The sequence below is a fragment of the Scyliorhinus torazame genome, chromosome 2, assembly GCF_047496885.1.
Source record: "Scyliorhinus torazame isolate Kashiwa2021f chromosome 2, sScyTor2.1, whole genome shotgun sequence".
Classification (NCBI taxonomy): domain Eukaryota; kingdom Metazoa; phylum Chordata; class Chondrichthyes; order Carcharhiniformes; family Scyliorhinidae; genus Scyliorhinus; species Scyliorhinus torazame.
In genome coordinates, this window is record NC_092708.1 from 400,624,867 (window position 1) to 400,640,815 (window position 15,949).

Sequence of the window (15,949 nt, forward strand, 5' to 3'; positions counted from 1 at the left end):
AGAATAACAGATACCTGTGAATGAGTTACAGACTGGAATCTAATCGAGGGGTTCAGGATGGTTTATATATAGAATAACAGATACTCGGGAGTGAGTTGCAGACTGGAATCCAATCGAGGGTTTCGGGGGGGTTTATATATAGAATAACAGATACTCGGGAGTGAGTTACAGACTGGAATCTAATCGAGGGGTTCAGGGTGGTTTATATATAGAATAACAGATACCCGGGAGTGAGTTACAGACTGGAATCTAATCGAGGGGTTCAGGGTGGTTTATATATAGAATAACAGATACCCGGGAGTGAGTTACACACCGGAATCTAATCGAGGGGATCGGGGTGGTTTATATATAGAATAACATACCCGGGAGTGAGTTACAGACTGGAATCTGATCGAGGGGTTTAGGGTGGTTTATATATAGAATAACAGATACCCGGGAGTGAGTTACAGACTGGCATCTGATCGAGGTGTTCGGGGGTTTATATATAGAATAACAGATACCCGGGAGTGAGTTACAGACTGGAATCTAATCGAGGGGATCGGGGTGGTTTATATATAGAATAACATACCCGGGAGTGAGTTACAGACTGGAATCTGATCGAGGGGTTTAGGGTGGTTTATATATAGAATAACAGATACCCGGGAGTGAGTTACAGACTGGAATCTAATCGAGGGGTTCGGGGTCGTTTATATATAGAATAACAGATACCCGGGAGTGAGTTACAGATTGGCATCTGATCGAGGTGTTCGGGGGTTTATATATAGAATAACAGATACCCGAGAGTGAGTTACAGACTGGAATCTGATCGAGGGGTTCAGGGTGGTTTATATATAGCATAACATACCCGGGAGTGAGTTACAGACTGGAATCTGATCGAGGGGTTTAGGGTGGTTTATATATAGAATAACAGATACCCGGGAGTGAGTTACAGACTGGAATCCAATCGAGGAGCTCGGGGTGGTTTATGTATAGAATAACATACCCGGGAGTGAGGGACAGACTGGAATCTAATCGAGGGGTTCGGGGTGGTTTATATATAGAATAACAGATACCCGGGAGTGAGTTACAGACTGGAATCTAATCGAGGGGTTCGGGTGGTTTATATATAGAATAACAGATACCCGAGAGTGAGTTACAGACTGGAATCTAATCGAGGGGCTCGAGGTGGTTTTTCTATAGAATAACAGATACCCGGGAGTGAGTTACAGACTGGAATCCAATCGAGGGGCTCGAGGTGGTTTTTCTATAGAATAACAGATACCCGGGAGTGAGTTACAGACTGGAATCTAATCGAGGGGTTCGGGGTGGTTTATATACAGAATAACAGATACCCGGGAGTGAGTTACAGACTGGAATCTAATCGAGGGGTTCGGAGTGGTTTATATATAGAATAACTGATACCCGGGAGTGAGTTACAGACTGGAATCTAATCGAGGGGTTCGGAGTGGTTTACATATAGAATAACTGATACCCGGGAGTGAGTTACAGACTGGAATCTAATCGAGGGATTTGGAGTCGTTTATATGTAGAATAACTGATACCCGGGAGTGAGTTACGGACTGGAATCTAATCGAGGTGTTTGGAGTGGTTTATATATAGAATAACAGATACCCGGGAGTGAGTTACAGATTGGAATCTAATCGAGGGGTTCATGGTGGTTTATATATAGAATAACAGATCCCCGGGAGTGAGTTAAAGACTGGAATCTAATTGAGGGGTTCAGGGTGGTTTCTATATGGAATAACAGATACCCGGGAGTGAGTTACAGACTGGAATCTAATCGAGGGGATCGGGGTGGTTTATATATAGAATAACAGATACCTGTGAATGAGTTACAGACTGGAATCTAATCGAGGGGTTCGTGGTGGTTTATATATAGAATAACAGATACTCGGGAGTGAGTTGCAGGCTGGAATCCAATCGAGGGTTTCGGGGGGGTTTATAAGTAGAATAACAGATACCCGGGAGTGAGTTACAGACTGGAATCTAATCGAGGGGTTCAGGGTGGTTTATATATAGAATAACAGATACCCGGGAGTGAGTTACAGACTGGAATCTAATCGAGGGGTTCAGGGTGGTTTATATATAGAATAACAGATACCCGGGAGTGAGTTACACACCGGAATCTAATCGAGGGGATCGGGGTGGTTTATATATAGAATAACATACCCGGGAGTGAGTTACAGACTGGAATCTGATCGAGGGGTTTAGGGTGGTTTATATATAGAATAACAGATACCCGGGAGTGAGTTACAGACTGGCATCTGATCGAGGTGTTCGGGGGTTTATATATAGAATAACAGATACCCGGGAGTGAGTTACAGACTGGAATCTAATCGAGGGGATCGGGGTGGTTTATATATAGAATAACATACCCGGGAGTGAGTTACAGACTGGAATCTGATCGAGGGGTTTAGGGTGGTTTATATATAGTATAACAGATACCCGGGAGTGAGTTACAGACTGGAATCTAATCGAGGGGTTCGGGGTCGTTTATATATAGAATTACAGATACCCGGGAGTGAGTTACAGATTGGCATCTGATCGAGGTGTTCGGGGGTTTATATATAGAATAACAGATACCCGGGAGTGAGTTACAGACTGGAATCTGATCGAGGGGTTCAGGGTGGTTTATATATAGCATAACATACCCGGGAGTGAGTTACAGACTGGAATCTGATCGAGGGGTTTAGGGTGGTTTATATATAGAATAACAGATACCCGGGAGTGAGTTACAGACTGGAATCCAATCGAGGGGCTCGGGGTGGTTTATGTATAGAATAACATACCCGGGAGTGAGGGACAGACTGGAATCTAATCGAGGGGTTCGGGGTGGTTTATATATAGAATAACAGATACCCGGGAGTGAGTTACAGACTGGAATCTAATCGAGGGGTTCGGGTGGTTTATTTATAGAATAACAGATACCCGGGAGTGAGTTACAGACTGAAATCTGATCGAGGTGTTTAGGGTGGTTTAAATATAGGATAACAGATACCCGGGAGTGAGGTACAGACTGGAATCTAATCGAGGGGTTCAGGGTGGTTTATATATAGAATAACAGATACCCGAGAGTGAGTTACAGACTGGAATCTAATCGAGGGGCTCGAGGTGGTTTTTCTATAGAATAACAGATACCCGGGAGTGAGTTACAGACTGGAATCCAATCGAGGGGCTCGAGGTGGTTTTTCTATAGAATAACAGATACCCGGGAGTGAGTTACAGACTGGAATCCAATCGAGGGGTTCGGGGGGGGGTTATATATAGAATAACAGATACCCGGGAGTGAGTTACAGACTGGAATCTAATCGAGGGGTTCGGGGTGGTTTATATACAGAATAACAGATACCCGGGAGTGAGTTACAGACTGGAATCTAATCGAGGGGTTCGGAGTGGTTTATATATAGAATAACTGATACCCGGGAGTGAGTTACAGACTGGAATCTAATCGAGGGGTTCGGAGTGGTTTATATATAGAATAACAGATACCCTGGAGTGAGTTACAGATTGGAATCTAATCGAGGGGTTCATGGTGGTTTATATATAGAATAACAGATCCCCGGGAGTGAGTTACAGACTGGAATCTAATCGAGGGGTTCGGGGTGGTTTATATATAGAATAACAGATACCCGGGAGTGAGTTACAGACTGGAATCTAATCGCGGGGTTCAGGATGGTTTATATATAGAATATCAGATACCCGGGAGTGAGTTAAAGACTGGAATCTAATTGAGGGGTTCAGGGTGGTTTCTATATAGAATAACAGATACCCGGGAGTGAGTTACAGACTGGAATCTAATCGAGGGGATCGGGGTGGTTTATATATAGAATAACAGATACCTGTGAATGAGTTACAGACTGGAATCTAATCGAGGGGTTCGTGGTGGTTTATATATAGAATAACAGATACTCGGGAGTGAGTTGCAGGCTGGAATCCAATCGAGGGTTTCGGGGGGGTTTATATATAGAATAACAGATACCCGGGAGTGAGTTACAGACTGGAATCTAATCGAGGGGTTCAGGGTGGTTTATATATAGAATAACAGATACCCGGGAGTGAGTTACAGACTGGAATCTAATCGAGGGGTTCAGGGTGGTTTATATATAGAATAACAGATACCCGGGAGTGAGTTACACACCGGAATCTAATCGAGGGGATCGGGGTGGTTTATATATAGAATAACATACCCGGGAGTGAGTTACAGACTGGAATCTGATCGAGGGGTTTAGGGTGGTTTATATATAGAATAACAGATACCCGGGAGTGAGTTCCAGACTGGCATCTGATCGAGGTGTTCGGGGGTTTATATATAGAATAACAGATACCCGGGAGTGAGTTACAGACTGGAATCTAATCGAGGGGATCGGGGTGGTTTATATATAGAATAACATACCCGGGAGTGAGTTACAGACTGGAATCTGATCGAGGGGTTTAGGGTGGTTTATATATAGAATAACAGATACCCGGGAGTGAGTTACAGACTGGAATCTAATCGAGGGGTTCGGGGTCGTTTATATATAGAATAACAGATACCCGGGAGTGAGTTACAGATTGGCATCTGATCGAGGTGTTCGGGGGTTTATATATAGAATAACAGATACCCGGGAGTGAGTTACAGACTGGAATCTGATCGAGGGGTTCAGGGTGGTTTATATATAGCATAACATACCCGGGAGTGAGTTACAGACTGGAATCTGATCGAGGGGTTTAGGGTGGTTTATATATAGAATAACAGATACCCGGGAGTGAGTTACAGACTGGAATCCAATCGAGGGGCTCGGGGTGGTTTATGTATAGAATAACATACCCGGGAGTGAGGGACAGACTGGAATCTAATCGAGGGGTTCGGGGTGGTTTATATATAGAATAACAGATACCCGGGAGTGAGTTACAGACTGGAATCTAATCGAGGGGTTCGGGTGGTTTATATATAGAATAACAGATACCCGGGAGTGAGTTACAGACTGAAATCTGATCGAGGTGTTTAGGGTGGTTTAAATATAGGATAACAGATACCCGGGAGTGAGGTACAGACTGGAATCTAATCGAGGGGTTCAGGGTGGTTTATATATAGAATAACAGATACCCGAGAGTGAGTTACAGACTGGAATCTAATCGAGGGGCTCGAGGTGGTTTTTCTATAGAATAACAGATACCCGTGTAAGGTTTTCGGGCAATTCGGCCCTTTTTGGAACTGCCCAAGAATAAAAACTCAGAGACTGTAAACTGACTTTTCAGCCAAGAGAACGGAACCAGTTTTCCCAGCAGGCTTGGTCCACTGAGCTGAGTAGGGACATATGTACATAAGTATTTACAAACCCCCCAGGCTTGGTCCACTGAGCTGAGTAGGGACATAAGTACATAAGTATTTACAAACCCCCCCTAGGAGCTACAAGGAAGAAGGAGCCAGACAACGAGATAACATCAAAACACAGACAAAGGGGCACGGGAATACACAGGAGGCTCGCCTGCAAGCAGGACAATGGGATGGTCATAGCCCCATGCAAATGTAAATGACCTGGCCTCCACCAGAGCAGAATTCAATTAACACCCCATCAACATAGCGAGGTGAAAATAGCAGCCATCTCCGGAGCAGCTGGAAGACACTGAAATTCTTCACAAGAGAGCTTAACCTCGTTATCCTAGAAAACAGACTGTCTGGGTTCAGTATATTGCGCTGGAAAAGCCCCTAGAAGATAAGCGGTAGAAAAAACCAAGTTGGAGGCGGACCTGGGGGAGGTACTCCAATCTTGACAGAAGCTACCGGCAGAAACTCACTGGAAGGAGGGGGCGGAGTCGGCGCCAAATTCAAATCGCGCAGGTCTGCCTAGCTGGAAGGAGCGGACCTGCGAGGAATACCCGGAAACATACAGCTCTGACCGGCTCAAAGGGGGCGGGACCAGCGGGAACTTTAAACCTTACCTTTTTCAATGCAAAAGGGGCTGGCCGAACACAGGACAAAGCCAGGTAAAACAATATAAAAGGGGCTGTGTTTTCGATTGGGGGTCTCTTCGTTCTTGGCTCGACCTCTGCACCCCTGACTTGACCTCTGCAGCCTGTGACCGTAAGTACCCTGCAGCAGCTTGCGAAACTCCCTTGACTTTAATAGTGGTTGAGGCTTTGGGGAAGGGAACTTGTTTTGTGTCTTGTGCTATTGCTAAAACTGTGTAATCATAAGAATTTTCGTTGTGTCCGTTATAGTGCTTTTTGAATAGACTTAGTTTGTGTTTAGAGTTTAAGATTTTATTATATTTTCTTCTGTTGATGATTTTGACCTGGGTTTTGCAATAAACCTTGATTTGCTGATAATTGGAGTTGTTTAAATTCTTCAATCTTTCACCAGCGATCTCTGACCAAGTCATTGTTAAAATATTCCTCACCTTAATTCCGGGTTCAAGAATCAAGGGTCATCTTGAGCGATTCACTCAGGACAGACTGCTGGTTAGGGAATAAACAGCAGTGTCCTATTCTCTCTCTTGGGAAAGCTACTCTAGCGAAGTAGGAACCGGGTGGGTGTTGCACCACCGGCAAGAGAGAGAATCACCTGGGTATTGGTAGGGGTCTGTAGATCTGTGATATAAGCCTCAGGCTGCCGGTTAGGGATAAACGGCAGGCTCGATTCAGTGCTCTCTTCAGAGGAAGTGTCCCAGTGCGGCATCCCCTGGCCTCTGAAGTTTCAGTGTCAGCTGGAGAGAGACACACACAGATATTCAAACCCCAGATATCGGCCCAGTAGTGGAGTAGCAGAGATGGCACCCTCTACACCCGGGAGTGAGTTACAGACTGGAATCCAATCGAGGGGTTCGGAGGGGGTTTATATATAGAATAACTGATACCCGGGAGTGAGTTACAGACTGGAATCTAATCGAGGGGTTTGGAGTGGTTTACATATAGAATAACTGATACCTGGGAGTGAGTTACAGACTGGAATCTAATCGAGGGATTTGGAGTCGTTTATATGTAGAATAACTGATACCCGGGAGTGAGTTACATACTGGAATCTAATCGAGGGGTTTGGAGTGGTTTATATATAGAATAACAGATACCCGGGAGTGAGTTACAGATTGGAATCTAATCGAGGGGTTGATGGTGGTTTATATACAGAATAACAGATACCCGGGAGTGAGTTACAGACTGGAATCTAATCGAGGGGTTCGGAGTGGTTTATATATAGAATAACTGATACCCGGGAGTGAGTTACAGACTGGAATCTAATCGAGGGGTTCGGAGTGGTTTACATAAAGAATAACTGATAACCGGGAGTGAGTTACAGACTGGAATCTAATCGATAATATTTCAGGTATTGCAATATCAACAGATTAGTATTTCAGGCGTTGCAATGTCAATACGAGTATGTCAGGTATTGCAATGTCAACAGATTAGTATTTCAGGTATTGCAATGTCAATAGACGAGTATTTTGCGTATTGCACTGTCAATAGACGAATATTTCAGGGTTTGTAATGTCAACCGATTAGTATTTCAGGGATTGCAATGTCAATAGACGAGTATTTCAGGTATTGCAATGTCAATAGACGAGTATTTCAGGGATTGCAATGTCAATAGACGAGTATTTTGGGTATTGCAATGTCAATAGCCGGGTATTTCAGGGATTGCAATGTCAATAGACGAGTATTTTGGGTATTGCACGGTCAGTAGACGAGTATTTCAGGTATTGCAATGTCAATCGACTAGTTTTTCTGGTATTGCGATGCCAATAGACTAGTTTTTCAGGTATTGCGATGTCAAGAGACTAGTTTTTCTGGTATTGCGATGTTAATAGACTCGTTTTTCAGGTATTGCGATGTCAATCGACTAGTATTTCAGGCATTGCAATGTCAATAGACACATTTTTCAGGTATTGCAATGTCAAGAGACTAGTTTTTCTGGTATTGCAATGTCAACAGATTAGTATTTCAGGTATTGCAATGTCAACAGATTAGTATTTCAGGTATTGCAATGTCAACAGATTAATATTTCAGGTATTGCAATATCAACAGATTAGTATTTCAGGTATTGCAATGTCAACAGATTAGTATTTCAGGTATTGCAATGTCAACAGGTTAATATTTCAGGTATTGCAATATCAACAGATTAGTATTTCAGGTATTGCAATGTCAATACGAGTACTTCAGGTATTGCAATATCAACAGATTAGTATTTCAGGTATTGCAATGTCAATACGAGTATTTTAGGTATTGCAATATCAACAGGTTAGTTTTTCAGGTATTGCAATATCAACAGATTAGTATTTCAGGTATTGCGATGTTAATAGACTCGTTTTTCAGGTATTGCGATGTCAATAGACACATTTTTCAGGTATTGCAATGTCAATAGACTAGATTTTCAGGTATTGCAATGTCAACAGATTAGTGTTTCAGGTATTGCAATGTCAACAGATTAGTATTTCAGGTATTGCAATGTCAACAGATTAATATTTCAGGTATTGCAATATCAACAGATTAGTATTTCAGGTATTGCAATGTCAACAGATTAGTATTTCAGGTATTGCAATGTCAACAGGTTAATATTTCAGGTATTGCAATATCAACAGATTAGTATTTCAGGTATTGCAATGTCAATACGAGTACTTCAGGTATTGCAATATCAACAGATTAGTATTTCAGGTATTGCAATGTCAATACGAGTATTTTAGGTATTGCAATATCAACAGGTTAGTTTTTCAGGTATTGCAATATCAACAGATTAGTATTTCAGGTATTGCAATGTCAACAGATTAGTTTTTCAGGTATTGCAATGTCAACAGATTAGTATTTCAGGTATTGCAATGTCAATACAAGTATTTCAGGTATTGCAATGTCAATAGATTAGTTTTTCAGGTATTGCAATGTCAATAGACGAGTATTTCAGGTATTGCAATGTCAATAGACTAGTTTTTGAGGTATTGCAATGTCAATAGATGAGTATTTCAGGCATTGCAATGTCAATAGGTTAGTTATTCTGGTATTGCGATGTCAATAGATTAGTTTTTGAGGTACTGCAATGTCAATAGACTAGTATTTCAGGTACTGCAATGTCAATAGACTCGTTTTTCAGGTATTGCGATGTCAACAGATTAGTTTTTCAGGTATTGCAATGTCAATAGACTAGTTTTTCAGGTACTGCAATGTCAATAGACTAGTTTTTCAGGTACTGCGATGTCAACAGATTAGTTTTTCAGGTATTGCAATGTCAATAGACTCGTTTTTCAGGTATTGCGATGTCAACAGATTAGTTTTTCAGGTATTGCAATGTCAATAGACTAGTTTTTCAGGTATTGCAATGTCAATAGACTCGTTTTTCAGGTATTGCAATGTCAATAGATTAGTATTTCAGGTATTGCGATGTCAACAGATTAGTATTTCAGGTATTGCGATGTCAACAGATTAGTATTTCAGGTATTGCAATGACAATAGACTCGTTTTTCAGGTATTGCGATGTCAACAGATTAGTATTTCAGGTATTGCAATGACAATAGACTCGTTTTTCAGGTATTGCGATGTCAACAGATTAGTATTTCAGGTATTGCAATGACAATAGACTCGTTTTTCAGGTATTGCGATGTCAACAGATTAGTTTTTCAGGTATTGCAATGTCAATAGACTAGTTTTTCAGGTATTGCAATGTCAATAGACTCGTTTTTCAGGTATTGCAATGTCAATAGATTAGTATTTCAGGTATTGCGATGTCAACAGATTAGTATTTCAGGTATTGCGATGTCAACAGATTAGTATTTCAGGTATTGCAATGACAATAGACTCGTTTTTCAGGTATTGCGATGTCAACAGATTAGTATTTCAGGTATTGCAATGACAATAGACTCGTTTTTCAGGTATTGCGATGTCAACAGATTAGTATTTCAGGTATTGCAATGACAATAGACTCGTTTTTCAGGTATTGCGATGTCAACAGATTAGTTTTTGAGGTATTGCAATGTCAATAGACGAGTATTTCAGGCATTGCAATGTCAATAGTCTAGTTTTTCAGGTATTGCAGTGTCAACAGATTAGTATTTCAGGTATTGCAATGTCAATAGACGAGTATTTCAGGCATTGCAATGTCAATAGACTAGTTTTTCAGGTATTGCAGTGTCAATAGACTAGTTTTTCAGGTACTGCGATGTCAATAGACCAGTATTTCAGGTACTGCAATGTCAATAGACTAGTTTTTCAGTTATTGCAGTGTCAACAGATTTGTATTTCAGGTATTGCAATGTCAATAGACTAGTTTTACAAGTATTGCAGTGTCAACAGATTTGTATTTCAGGTATTCCAATGTCAATAGACTAGTTTTACAAGTATTGCAGTGTCAACAGATTAGTATTTCAGGTATTGCAAACTCAACAGATTAGTATTTCAGGTATGGCAATGTCAACAGATTAGTATTTCAGGTATTGCAATGTCAATACATGTATTTCAGGTATTGCAATGTCAACAGGTTTATATTTCAGGTATTGCAATGTCAACAGGTTAGTATTTCAGGTATTGCAATTTCAATAGATTAGTAGTTTGGGTATTGCAATGTCAATAGACTAGTTTTTCAGGTATTGCAATGTCAATAGACTAGTTTTTCAGGTATTGCAATGTCAGCAGGTTATAATTTCAGGGATTGCAATGTCAACAGATTAGTATTTCAGGTATTGCAATGTCAACAGATTAACATTTCAGGTATTGCAATATCAACAGATTAGTATTTCAGGTATTGCAATGTCAACAGATTAGTTTTTGAGGTATTGCAATGTCAATAGACGAGTATTTCAGGCATTGCAATGTCAATAGATTAGTAATTCAGGTATTGCAAAGTCAACAGATTAGTTTTTCAGGTATTGCAATGTCAACAGATTAGTTTTTGAGATATTGCAATGTCAATAGACGAGTATTTCAGGCATTGCAATGTCAATAGACTAGTTTTACAAGTATTGCAGTGTCAACAGATTAGTATTTCAGGTATTGCAAAGTCAACAGATTAGTATTTCAGGTATTGCAATGTCAATACAAGTATTTCAGGTATTGCAATGTCAATAGACGAGTATTTCAGGCATTGCAATGTCAATAGACGAGTATTTCAGGTATTGCAATGTCAATAGACTAGTTTTAACAAGTATTGCAGTGTCAACAGATTAGTATTTCAGGTATTGCAAAGTCAACAGATTAGTATTTCAGGTATTGCAATGTCAATACAAGTATTTCAGGTATTGCAATGTCAATAGACGAGTATTTCAGGTATTGCAATGTCAACAGATTAGTATTTCAGGTATTGCAAAATCAACAGATTAGTATTTCAGGTATTGCAATGTCAATCCAAGTATTTCAGGTATTGCAATGTCAACAGGTTATAATTTCAGGGATTGCAATGTCAACAGATTAGTATTTCAGCTCTTGCAATGTCAACAGATTAATATTTCAGGTATTGCAATATCAACAGATTAGTATTTCAGGTATTGCAATGTTAAAAGAGTATTTCAGGTATTGCAATGTCAACAGGTTAGTTTTTCAGGTATTGCAATGTCAATAGATGAGTATTTCAGGTATTGCAATGTCAACAGATTAGTTTTTGAGGTATTGCAATGTCAATAGACGAGTATTTCAGGCATTGCAATGTCAATAGGTTAGTTATTCCGGTATTGCGATGTCAATAGACTAGTATTTCAGGTACTGCAATGTCAATAGACTCGTTTTTCAGGTATTGCGATGTCAACAGATTAGGATTTCAGGTGTTGCAATGTCAATAGACTAGTTTTTCAGGTACTGCGATGTCAATAGACCAGTATTTCAGGTATTCCAATGTCAATAGACTAGTTTTACAAGTATTGCAGTGTCAACAGATTAGTATTTCAGGTATTGCAAACTCAACAGATTAGTATTTCAGGTATTGCAATGTCAATACATGTATTTCAGGTATTGCAATGTCAACAGGTTAGTATTTCAGGTATTGCAATGTCAACAGGTTAGTATTTCAGGTATTGCAATGTCAATAGACTAGTTTTTCAGGTACTGCAATGTCAATAGACTAGTTTTTCAGGTACTGCAATGTCAATAGACTAGTTTTTCAGGTACTGCAATGTCAATAGACTCGTTTTTCAGGTATTGCGATGTCAACAGATTAGTTTTTCAGGTATTGCAATGTCAATAGACTAGTTTTTCAGGTATTGCAATGTCAACAGATTAGTTTTTCAGGTATTGCAATGTCAATAGACTAGTTTTTCAGGTATTGCAATGTCAATAGACTCGTTTTTCAGGTATTGCAATGTCAATAGATTAGTATTTCAGGTATTGCGATGTCAACAGATTAGTATTTCAGGTATTGCGATGTCAACAGATTAGTATTTCAGGTATTGCAATGACAATAGACTCGTTTTTCAGGTATTGCGATGTCAACAGATTAGTATTTCAGGTATTGCAATGACAATAGACTCGTTTTTCAGGTATTGCGATGTCAACAGATTAGTATTTCAGGTATTGCAATGACAATAGACTCGTTTTTCAGGTATTGCGATGTCAACAGATTAGTTTTTGAGGTATTGCAATGTCAATAGACGAGTATTTCAGGCATTGCAATGTCAATAGTCTAGTTTTTCAGGTATTGCAGTGTCAACAGATTAGTATTTCAGGTATTGCAATGTCAATAGACGAGTATTTCAGGCATTGCAATGTCAATAGTCTAGTTTTTCAGGTATTGCAGTGTCAACAGATTAGTATTTCAGGTATTGCAATGTCAATAGACGAGTATTTCAGGCATTGCAATGTCAATAGACTAGTTTTTCAGGTATTGCAGTGTCAATAGACTAGTTTTTCAGGTACTGCGATGTCAATAGACCAGTATTTCAGGTACTGCAATGTCAATAGACTAGTTTTTCAGTTATTGCAGTGTCAACAGATTTGTATTTCAGGTATTGCAATGTCAATAGACTAGTTTTACAAGTATTGCAGTGTCAACAGATTTGTATTTCAGGTATTCCAATGTCAATAGACTAGTTTTACAAGTATTGCAGTGTCAACAGATTAGTATTTCAGGTATTGCAAACTCAACAGATTAGTATTTCAGGTATGGCAATGTCAACAGATTAGTATTTCAGGTATTGCAATGTCAATACATGTATTTCAGGTATTGCAATGTCAACAGGTTTATATTTCAGGTATTGCAATGTCAACAGGTTAGTATTTCAGGTATTGCAATTTCAATAGATTAGTAGTTTGGGTATTGCAATGTCAATAGACTAGTTTTTCAGGTATTGCAATGTCAATAGACTAGTTTTTCAGGTATTGCAATGTCAGCAGGTTATAATTTCAGGGATTGCAATGTCAACAGATTAGTATTTCAGGTATTGCAATGTCAACAGATTAACATTTCAGGTATTGCAATATCAACAGATTAGTATTTCAGGTATTGCAATGTCAACAGATTAGTTTTTGAGGTATTGCAATGTCAATAGACGAGTATTTCAGGCATTGCAATGTCAATAGATTAGTAATTCAGGTATTGCAAAGTCAACAGATTAGTTTTTCAGGTATTGCAATGTCAACAGATTAGTTTTTGAGATATTGCAATGTCAATAGACGAGTATTTCAGGCATTGCAATGTCAATAGACTAGTTTTACAAGTATTGCAGTGTCAACAGATTAGTATTTCAGGTATTGCAAAGTCAACAGATTAGTATTTCAGGTATTGCAATGTCAATACAAGTATTTCAGGTATTGCAATGTCAATAGACGAGTATTTCAGGCATTGCAATGTCAATAGACGAGTATTTCAGGTATTGCAATGTCAATAGACTAGTTTTAACAAGTATTGCAGTGTCAACAGATTAGTATTTCAGGTATTGCAAAGTCAACAGATTAGTATTTCAGGTATTGCAATGTCAATACAAGTATTTCAGGTATTGCAATGTCAATAGACGAGTATTTCAGGTATTGCAATGTCAACAGATTAGTATTTCAGGTATTGCAAAATCAACAGATTAGTATTTCAGGTATTGCAATGTCAATCCAAGTATTTCAGGTATTGCAATGTCAACAGGTTATAATTTCAGGGATTGCAATGTCAACAGATTAGTATTTCAGCTCTTGCAATGTCAACAGATTAATATTTCAGGTATTGCAATATCAACAGATTAGTATTTCAGGTATTGCAATGTTAAAAGAGTATTTCAGGTATTGCAATGTCAACAGGTTAGTTTTTCAGGTATTGCAATGTCAATAGATGAGTATTTCAGGTATTGCAATGTCAACAGATTAGTTTTTGAGGTATTGCAATGTCAATAGACGAGTATTTCAGGCATTGCAATGTCAATAGGTTAGTTATTCCGGTATTGCGATGTCAATAGACTAGTATTTCAGGTACTGCAATGTCAATAGACTCGTTTTTCAGGTATTGCGATGTCAACAGATTAGGATTTCAGGTGTTGCAATGTCAATAGACTAGTTTTTCAGGTACTGCGATGTCAATAGACCAGTATTTCAGGTATTCCAATGTCAATAGACTAGTTTTACAAGTATTGCAGTGTCAACAGATTAGTATTTCAGGTATTGCAAACTCAACAGATTAGTATTTCAGGTATGGCAATGTCAACAGATTAGTATTTCAGGTATTGCAATGTCAATACATGTATTTCAGGTATTGCAATGTCAACAGGTTAGTATTTCAGGTATTGCAATGTCAACAGGTTAGTATTTCAGGTATTGCAATTTCAATAGATTAGTAGTTTGGGTATTGAAATGTCAATAGACTAGTTTTTCAGGTATTGCAATGTCAATAGACTAGTTTTTCAGGTATTGCAATGTCAGCAGGTTATAATTTCAGGGATTGCAATGTCAACAGATTAGTATTTCAGGTATTGCAATGTCAATAGATTAGTATTTCAGGTATTGCAAAGTCAACAGATTAGTTTTTCAGGTATTGCAATGTCAACAGATTAGTTTTTGAGATATTGCAATGTCAATAGACGAGTATTTCAGGTATTGCAATGTCAATAGACTAGTTTTACAAGTATTGCAGTGTCAACAGATTAGTATTTCAGGTATTGCAAAGTCAACAGATTAGTATTTCAGGTATTGCAATGTCAATACAAGTATTTCAGGTATTGCAATGTCAATAGATTAGTTTTTCAGGTATTGCAATGTCAACAGATTAGTCTTTGAGATATTGCAATGTCAATAGAAGAGTATTTCAGGCATTGCAATGTCAATAGACGAGTATTTCAGGTACTGCAATGTCAATAGACTAGTTTTTCAGGTATTGCAGTGTCAACAGATTTGTATTTCAGGTATTGCAATGTCAATAGACTAGTTTTAACAAGTATTGCAGTGTCAACAGATTAGTATTTCAGGTATTGCAAAGTCAACAGATTAGTATTTCAGGTATTGCAATGTCAACAGATTAGTATTTCAGGTATTGCAATGTCAACAGATTAGTTTTTGAGGTATTGCAATGTCAATAGACGAGTATTTCAGGCATTGCAATCTCAATAGGTTAGTTATTCTGGTATTGCGATGTCAATAGACTAGTATTTCAGGTACTGCAATGTCAATAGACTAGTTTTTCAGGTATTGCAATGTCAACAGATTAGTATTTCAGGTATTGCAAAATCAACAGCTTAGTATTTCAGGTATTGCAATGTCAATACAAGTATTTCAGGTATTGCAAAGTCAACAGATTAGTATTTCAGGTATTGCAATGTCAACAGATTAGTATTTCAGGTATTGCAATGTCAACAGATTAGTTTTTGAGGTATTGCAATGTCAATAGACAAGTATTTCAGGCATTGCAATCTCAATAGGTTAGTTATTCTGGTATTGCGATGTTAATAGACTAGTATTTCAGGTACTGCAATGTCAATAGACTAGTTTTTCAGGTATTGCAATGTCAACAGATTAGTATTTCAGGTATTGCAAAATCAACAGATTAGTATTTCAGGTATTGCAATGTCAACAGATTAGTATTTCAGGACTTGCA

At 38.8% G+C, this 15,949-nt stretch overlaps 1 protein-coding gene across 4 annotated transcripts in view; it reads right to left on the minus strand.

Moving 5' to 3' along the window:
- The window catches only part of tgfb3 (transforming growth factor, beta 3), a 288,773-nt gene that overhangs the window by 247,728 nt on the left and 25,096 nt on the right, over positions 1 to 15,949 (minus strand). The window lies entirely within an intron of this gene.